Source organism: Halichoeres trimaculatus, unplaced genomic scaffold (genome assembly GCF_033239565.1).
Source record: "Halichoeres trimaculatus isolate MK-OKI-2021-1 unplaced genomic scaffold, fHalTri1.1 fHalTri1_scaffold_4, whole genome shotgun sequence".
Lineage (NCBI taxonomy): Eukaryota > Metazoa > Chordata > Actinopteri > Labriformes > Labridae > Halichoeres > Halichoeres trimaculatus.
The window spans coordinates 8641543-8650000 of record NW_027437182.1 but is presented as its reverse complement, the minus strand read 5'-3'; the positions used below and the strand labels follow the sequence as shown (position 1 = coordinate 8650000).

Sequence of the window (8458 nt, the reverse complement as noted above, 5' to 3'; positions counted from 1 at the left end):
CTTTTATAGGTAAACTTAAATTAACCTTCTCCAAACTTTTGAAATCAAGTTGATTCACATCATAGAAATGATTGCGGTTGGCTCTGTTAGGGATGTCAGGAAGAGTTCCATGCATCAGCCACTGTTGGCACCAGACAAGCCTTTGGAGGTGGTGGTGGTGATGCAGTCTGGGGTGTTGTGTCCTGTTGATACAGAACTGACTGATACTACCTGAACAACAACATTAATCCAGTCGTTGCACCTCGGCTTGAGCAACACAGACCTAATTTTGATCTTCATTCATGGCAAGGAATCATCAATGTTGCATCATCAGGAAACGGCTCCTGGAGGCTGGAGTAACTCATGTAAAGTTGCCTGCTCTTCCTCGAGACCTGAATCCCATAGAAAACCTCTGGGATCAGATGAGTCATGCTGAAGGGAGTCCCAGAACTTTTATGACCTGAGGGCAACCTTTCAAGAAGAAAGGAATGTCACGCCTCACCAGATGATTAGGCAACTTGTGGACGCACATAGTTGTCAAGCTGTAATTGATGCCCAAGGACTCATGACAAGTTAGTAAGATGCTGTCATCCTTTACTTTCTTTTCCAGACTGCTTCGAAAGAAGTTAAATAGATTTTTTGAGCTGGTGTTTAGTCAGTCGGATTATTTGTTTGAGAACCAATAAAGCAATTTGCAAAAACCCTCATTGATAAACATATAAGTATTGAAATCTCTGAGACTTGTGTGGTTTCGTGCAGATGATACTTTCTGATCAAGAAACTCAAGTATTTAACAAAAAATGGTTGACTGTAAAACATATCCATTTACTTATTCAAGGGTGATTGTAATAGGGTCAATGAAGAAATCATTAACCTTCCCAGTGGCTGCAACCTCTATGACTTACCAGCTCCAGTCCCTAATTAGAGAGCAGGAATAGTGAAGTACTCAGAGTTCCAGCTTTTTCTTTTTTATTCTGAGCTTCTCTGGAAATGTATTTCTGTATCTATGCTGCTAAACCTCCAGGTTGCTTGTTTTTGTTTACCAAAGATGAAATCAGTTCATTTTTGTTCCCCAGGCTTCAGCGAGTGGAAGCACACAGCCCTGAACATACTCACAATTCTATTTCTGCAAACTAACTGTTGCTATTATAACTGTCAGTAAATTTACTGTAAGTTCAGCGTCATTTATCCACATCAGACTCTGACACATTGAGCATCAAGATGGCTTTTGTGTGATCGATTGCAGTGGGCTGGTCTCGGCCAAAATGCCAAGGGGATTTTTTCGTCCAGTGGAGCCCGGCATACAAGTCAAACACGTACAACCCAAAAAGGTTACAACTCTGACACAAGAAAGACACTGATGTGGACGCCATCTCCTGGGTGAGCGGAACTTTGGCATTAGAGAATGAAGAATGACACTGAAAAAGGGCAAATATCACACTCAACACCCCTTCCTCTTTCCTAGAGGAACATTTTCAGTGCCTGTCCAGTCAGCGGCAGAGCTGGAATGAATGTGATCCTCAGCAGACACTCCCAGGTCTTGTAATGAGACTGTGCTTAAGGTGTAAATTAGTTACACAGCCCGGCTCATCTCAGACACTGGAGCAGCAAATCCACTGGGCCGCTCCACTTCCAGCAGACATGATGGAGATCCATTTCATGAACATCACTCATTAATATGCTAATGGAGGTCATTAATGGTTGATAGCAGAATTAATGGAATTACAGTACTTAGCGGGTCATGGCCAGGAAGAGAGGGATACACTTTCCAACAAAGAGGCCTTTCAAGAGAAAAAAAAATACTCCTACTAAAGTTTGAAGTGTTTTTCTTGAACAAAAACAAAATAATTTAAAGTGGTTAGTAATTATAATGTTTGCTGTTATAAAAAGAGAGCTCTCTTGTTAATACAAACACTGAAACAATTATCCAATCAAGCATATAAGGAGTTTTTAATCTGAAAGTTAAACTTTGGTGATCCCAGGGGCTCTAAACAGTGAGGCTCGTTATTCAGCACCACGGACAGCTCCACCTCCACAAGCTTATCAACATCAACAAGACCCACAGAGCTGGAAGGCTTCAGTATGAATGATGGATGGATTTTGAAAGGAACAACACTGTGGTTATTCTAATTCAGCCCACAGACGGATGGATAGACTTTAAAGAAATGGTTAAATTAACGACTTTCTCCAAACAAGTTGTCACTTTGTGCAGGACTGTCCTGATCAGAATTGACATTCAGGAATATAAAAAGCGGGTTTGTGTCACACAGAATACGGCAGATATCTCTTCGGGGACGTGACATAAATCAACTTGAGGAGCAGGGACGGCCACAGCTCAGCACAGCATACCAAATGGACACTGGAAACACGCAGGAACTGGGTTAATTAGCACCACACCGAGGCGGCTGTGCCTGTAGAATTCCAAGAGCTGATTGCTTTCTCAGATTAATTCCTGCTGTTTCCGAGTGGATTTGGTTTCTTTTCTTTAGTCCCAGGGGAATCTGAGTTGAAAAATGACCCACAGAAACCACCCACACTGTGTTTCTAAGAAATAGGGCCCTAACCCTTCCGCACGAGTCAGTAAATACATTTGCATTTAAACCCTCAACAATGGAAACCACTGGAAAACCAAGCCTCAGAGAACTTGTCATAGAGGCTCCTGCACTGGTACAAGTCAAACTGCGTAAAGAAAAGGCTTCACAATAGGTGCCAAAACTCTGGATCAGAAACAGTCACAGGCCCTTTGTCTATGTGTTATACAGTCAAGATTCCAGCAAGAAACACACACACACACATATATATATATATATATATATATATATATATATATATATATATATATATATATATATATATATATATATATATATATAGATATATATATGCAAACTCCAAAATTCAAAATGCTTAGAAAAGGGGGGAAATGAAGGACATCACATAGGGTGACAATACACGAAGGAAGGGAAAATGAGACGCAATGAACTGACAAAGAACTGAAGAAACCCAGAGACCATAAAGACACATGGTAATTAAATCACAGGTGTGAAACAAGATACAGGTCAATCAACACAGAGAGGGAAACACAAGGACATACTTTAAGGAAAAACCTAACCAGACACACAGGGAGCAACAACCACAAAACAGAAACAGTAGGCAAACACAAGACTCACTGATACATGTATGAAACAAACCCACCACATTATATGTATCAGGGAAAGCGTGCAAACCATCCTGCAAGCCAACGCCAAGGATGGTAAGCAGCTGCTATGATGTTCATATTTAGCATTGGTTGCCTCATTTTGGGTTGGAGTACCAACAATGACATCTCAGCAAACTAAGGATGTGTTCACACTGGCAAACTGTGCTGTTTTTAAGCATGCTTCAGCCCTAAAGCACATTTCAAATGGCCAGTGTGATCACAACCGTGCTGTGCTTGAGCATGATTCACTTCTCTAATTTGCAATACTTCAGAGAGGTGGCACTTTGACACGGTTTACTTCATGCTCGAGCACAAGCATGCAGACAGTGCGTGTGATCCTTGATGTATGATCACTGTGAGGAAATCCCTTGACCATCATTTTAATCAGTAGCTGGGTGTTAGACGGGAGTGTCGGGCCAAAACGACTTACCATACGTTAAAAAAGTCTCTAAAGTTGTAGCAGAGCTGTCTGTGTCTTATTGTGCTGACTCTGATGAGATCACACTTCATGTAAACAGGCGTTTCACGATGATGTAGGCGGGCCATGTGCGTGTGTGATACCCGCTAACGTCTGTTTCATATTGGGGTAGTGTGACCGCTGGTCGTACTCTCCAGCGGGGGAACGGCTCTGCGGGGGTGGGGACAATCGGGCTTAAGCACGGCACGGTTTGGATGGCCAGTGTGACCACATCCTTAGTCGCAAATTTTGGGCCTACTACGCTATCCTAAACAAAATGTGTTTAACTTCTATAAACAATTGAAAAAGATGGTCAACCCATGATAATGTGCATGGAAGTCTTCACAATGATCTTCACCAGCTCTTCACCTGATCGATTAGCTACATCATGAACAAACAACCACCACAGAATATGCAAACTATATCATATCCAAACCTTTAAAGATAGATACAATTTGTATAATCCATTTATGATTTAGACTTGTGGTGTCAGAGAACCGTGGACAAAGAAAGAAGACAGATATTTGATTTAGTGCTTTTGAACCAGTGCAGTGCAAATAAATCATCTGTTGTCACAAAGCTCTAGTTTTTTTTTTGTTTGTTTGTTTTCAAGTGTTTAAAGGGGACATATCATGCTGATCTGTGATTTAATACTTACATATAAAATAATAAAGTTGAAAACAAGACCTTTCACCCCCTGAATTTTCAAAAAATTAGATATTGTATTTTTTCTGATATCCCAGAACAAGATTTGATGCCTCTGAAAATAGGTCATTGACATTTGGCTTTGAGATTTCGACCTTCATGACAACACAAGGATCCTTTCTTTTTATTGGAGCAATCTGATAAAGCAGCTCCTCCTCTGTGAAGTCAGTTAGTCACACAACCGCCACCGAGGGATACACCCACCAAGAGCCGTGTATAAATAAAGCTCCCTACGAGCTCTGGCTAACTTGACTGAGTGCTAACATAGTGACGGACTGACGGTAGAGGCGATCTTTAGACGACACTTTCAGCATGATGGATAAAACAGACTGAGAAAAGTGAAGGAGCAGGATGGAACCCTATTATAGAAATAGTTTATTGGTGAAGTCTTCCTATATTTCCACATATAAACTATACATGTTACAGTACCGGCTTGACTCACTACACTGAAGCGTCCTGAGATGATCTGTGTCGACGTGGATTTTCTTCCTCCTGAGCTGCAGAATCGTCTGGGTCTGACACGGGGTCCAATACAAAAGGACGTATCCCATACTCTGCCATTTTATTAGTGCTATCAATGCCTTACGGTGAAGTTTTGACAAACAGCAAACTCGCTCGGTCTGCTCCATTCAATGTGTCAATTTTGTAAATACTGCCATGCTGCAAAAACTGCCCCCTGGCTCTACCCCCTTCGCCCCTCTGATAGAGCTGACCAATCAGAGGACAAAAGGCTGTGACGTTGCGAGGTTACTGGAGGTCATTCTTGAAACGGAGCTTTTCAACGAGATCTTCAGAATGGCCAAAGATGAGGATATTGAGAACGCTATTGTGGGGCAATAAAGGAACTAAATGACTTGTACTGAGGACAGAAATGCTTTACAGGCATCCTAGTTTGGCATAGTGAAAAGGAGAAACAAGCATGATATGTCCCATTTAACATGAGTAGTTGAATGGGTGTATCTTGGAAGCTTCAGACATCAACTTTCACATGAAGATGACACAGGCTGCAACATTTTATGGTCAGGCATGTCAGTTCAACTCAGCTAAAATCTAGTCCCAGAGTTCCCACCATTCATAGGTCGAAAGAGTCACCCATCAATGTTTTTTTTTTCAACATAATGAGTCTAGTTTGGGCTGTTGGTGATCTACTTTTGTCTGTCATCTACCACAGTGTATCTTTGATGACATCTCAAACAATATTACTTGTGTTTAAACTGCTGACTTTGGTTAGTATAATATTTGTGTGAAAGTGGGTGAAATTATCATTTTCGGATGAAAGGGCCTCTGCCTCCTCTTCACACTCAGACAAATCATAGATAATGTTTTAGGCTGATTGCTACGGAGCCAGTGAGATGCCGATCAAAATGTGATCGACTTTGCCCTCAGTCTTTGGAAATGTTAAACAGCTAAATTGCAGTTTCTTAACCTAGCTTTTACAGTTTTTAAGATTTATTTTCACTCAGATTTGTGTGGATGCCTAAGGAGACTCTCAACTCTAATATCACATGCACTTTTACGATTTTAAGCTAAGTTTTAAGATTCTTATTAACTATTCAAATCCATTTTTGCCACTTGGGTATCTCAAATCTCCAAACCCATGAGAAGGGCTCACATCTCTGGTGGTATTCAAAATGTATTTCAGATGTCATTCAGACAAAAGAGCCTCTTTTTCTCCCCTGCATATTAATGATTCCTGCAGAGCAGTCTGATCCCTCCTGACCAGTCCAGACCCTACATGCTCTGCCACTGGTTTTGATCAGTGCCACCTGAAATGAAATCAGGTACCTGGGTGTGCAGTTTCACAGCACTGATCCCTGTAACTGTAATGTGTGCTGTCATAGTCATTATGAAAACGCCAGCATCCATTCATTCACTCAGTGGCTTCATGCTCTCTGCTGCTGGGTGATTTGAGCAGAGCTTCCTTTGCAGAGCCACTTAATGACGAACGGTTCATGCATAGTCATGCTCCAAGAGACAATACCAAAGAGGATTAAGCTTTATGCTCAACACCTTCTCTCCTCTGACTAATGTGACAGATTAGACAGAAAAAGGACTTCACTGTTGACGTCCTCTCTTTGGACTTTTTTTTTTCCTTGAGTGGACCAGCCAAGCAGTTATAAGGGATATTAATTACTTCATTCCCCATGTCTTTATAAATAACTGCGACATTAAAAGAACTATATTGGGGCATAAAGTTAATGAGAAGACTGCCATTTCGCTTAGTGCACATCCTCATTTAAAGTGAGAAGGAAGAGAGGAAGAGTGTGAACAAAAAAAGCGCTTATCATTCTCGCCACGTCGCCTACCTTATTCTACCCCGCTTTGGCAGCTATTACAGAGGGCTTCTTGTGTCTTAAACATGTGACTAAAAGAGAGGGAGAGAAGACGGCAGGGAGGGAGAGAAAGAGGGGCAGAGGGGAGAGCTGAGGCGCTCATGCCTGTTATCTGCTACCGGGCTCATACACTTGGTCCAGGATCGGGCTCCTGCGCTCATCCAAGCACACACACACACGCACACACTGATGCGGAGTAGGCGGGTCGTGTTGTTGGGTTGGAATTCATAACGGGATATTTAACCATCTCGGTGGGGCGGCTGTCCGCGTCCCGGTAGCCGCATTCCGTCGCATCTGTCCGACGCTGGACCCCGCCGCTTTCTGGCTGCAACAAATGCGCAAACGCGTCTTTTTAATCCTCTAATCGACAGCCCCTTTGCGCTCCTTGAGGCTCTCTCTCCTCCTCCTGCTTATCCTCTCCCTCTCTCCTCTTGACTACATCTCCTGCTGGATGATTTCATTTTGTTAACTCATTATCCTCTCAAAGGTCAAAGCTTCTAGGAGCGTTGAATCGCAGCTGGGATAAGGCGACTTTTCACCCGCAGCCAAAGTGAAAGTTTTCTCGCTGGTGCGACGGATTGATCCGGAGCAGCTCTCATCACCCTTTACTTTTACCCCCCTTTCGGATCCCTGAGTGTGTCCTGAGTGTTTCTGGAGTGCTGTTTCTTCCCCCATCGCGGAGCTGCTTTTAAACCCCGATAAACTGTGAAATGAGTTTCTCTACAATTTCAGCAATTACGCGGCACCGAGAATGGGAAATACCGAGTTAAACTTTACCTGCTGTTCCAATCCGCGGTGAGTTTTTGTAATTATATCGTCTTAGTGCCATTGAAATGTGTGGATTTAACTTATAACTTGTAAATACCTTAACTACATACCTGTGGATGCTTTCTGCTCAGTCCTGTGTGGGAAATAAACATGTCTGCAGTGTACTTGGCCAGGATAGCACCCGAAAAAAAGACAAATCTGCTGTGCTGTGACATGTGAAACTCCCACACAAACACACATAAACATAAATCTGCACAGCCATGACTACGGAGTGACACCTGCACATGCATGCTCACAGGCAAACTCTATCCAGTGCTGCGTCCAGGACAGCCAACACAATATTGCTTTTCATGCCTTGTCAGTACATATATGAGCACAATCAGACTCATCTCCTTGCTTTCTCACTGCCTCACCCCTCCCTCTTTCCCCTCCCTGTACTCACACTGCCACCCTTTATCTGCCTCCTCCAACAAACATCTCTAATCTATATTCCTTAGGGTGTATTGGCATTCTCGCCTGTAGAGGATCAGATCTCTAACACTGATGTGTGCACAGGGCACGCTTCGCCAAGCAGCACCGAGGCAGAAAAAGCAAGCTCGCTTTCAGCCTGGGAAGAAAAAAAAAAGAAGGAAAACAGTCCCGCTGATTTCATAATTATACATTTCACCCTCTAGCATCACCCTCAAAGACTGCACATGAGTCAGGGTAGCCTTATGGGAGCATCAGCGGAGGCTCTGATAATGAGTCGAATGCCCTCGAAGCAAACAAATAACATTTAAAATGCAATCACACAGGCCCAAGGGCACGCTGGCATAGGTGCTATTTGTAATATTCAAAATTTAACTTAATATTAATGCAATATCTTAGAACACATGGCATCAGCAGGAAGGTGGTGTTGTAGCTGAGCCTCACGGAGGAGAAAAACAGGGCTGTAATTCTCAATGCCACTTGCCAGTGATGGGCAGAAGTGCCAAAGCCTCAGACGCTTTATAGGGCCACAACAGGGCCACTGTTCAG

The 8458-nt window shown here is 42.8% G+C and overlaps 1 protein-coding gene across 1 annotated transcript in view; it reads left to right on the top strand.

Annotated features, from left to right (window-relative positions):
* The first annotated feature begins 6766 nt into the window (after positions 1-6766).
* Positions 6767-8458, top strand: part of brinp3a.2 (bone morphogenetic protein/retinoic acid inducible neural-specific 3a, tandem duplicate 2) — a 75734-nt gene continuing 74042 nt past the window's right edge. The window contains exon 1 of the mRNA XM_074668415.1: positions 6767-7468. The gene's annotated coding sequence lies outside the window, so the exon portion shown is untranslated. The remainder of the gene's footprint in view (positions 7469-8458) is intronic.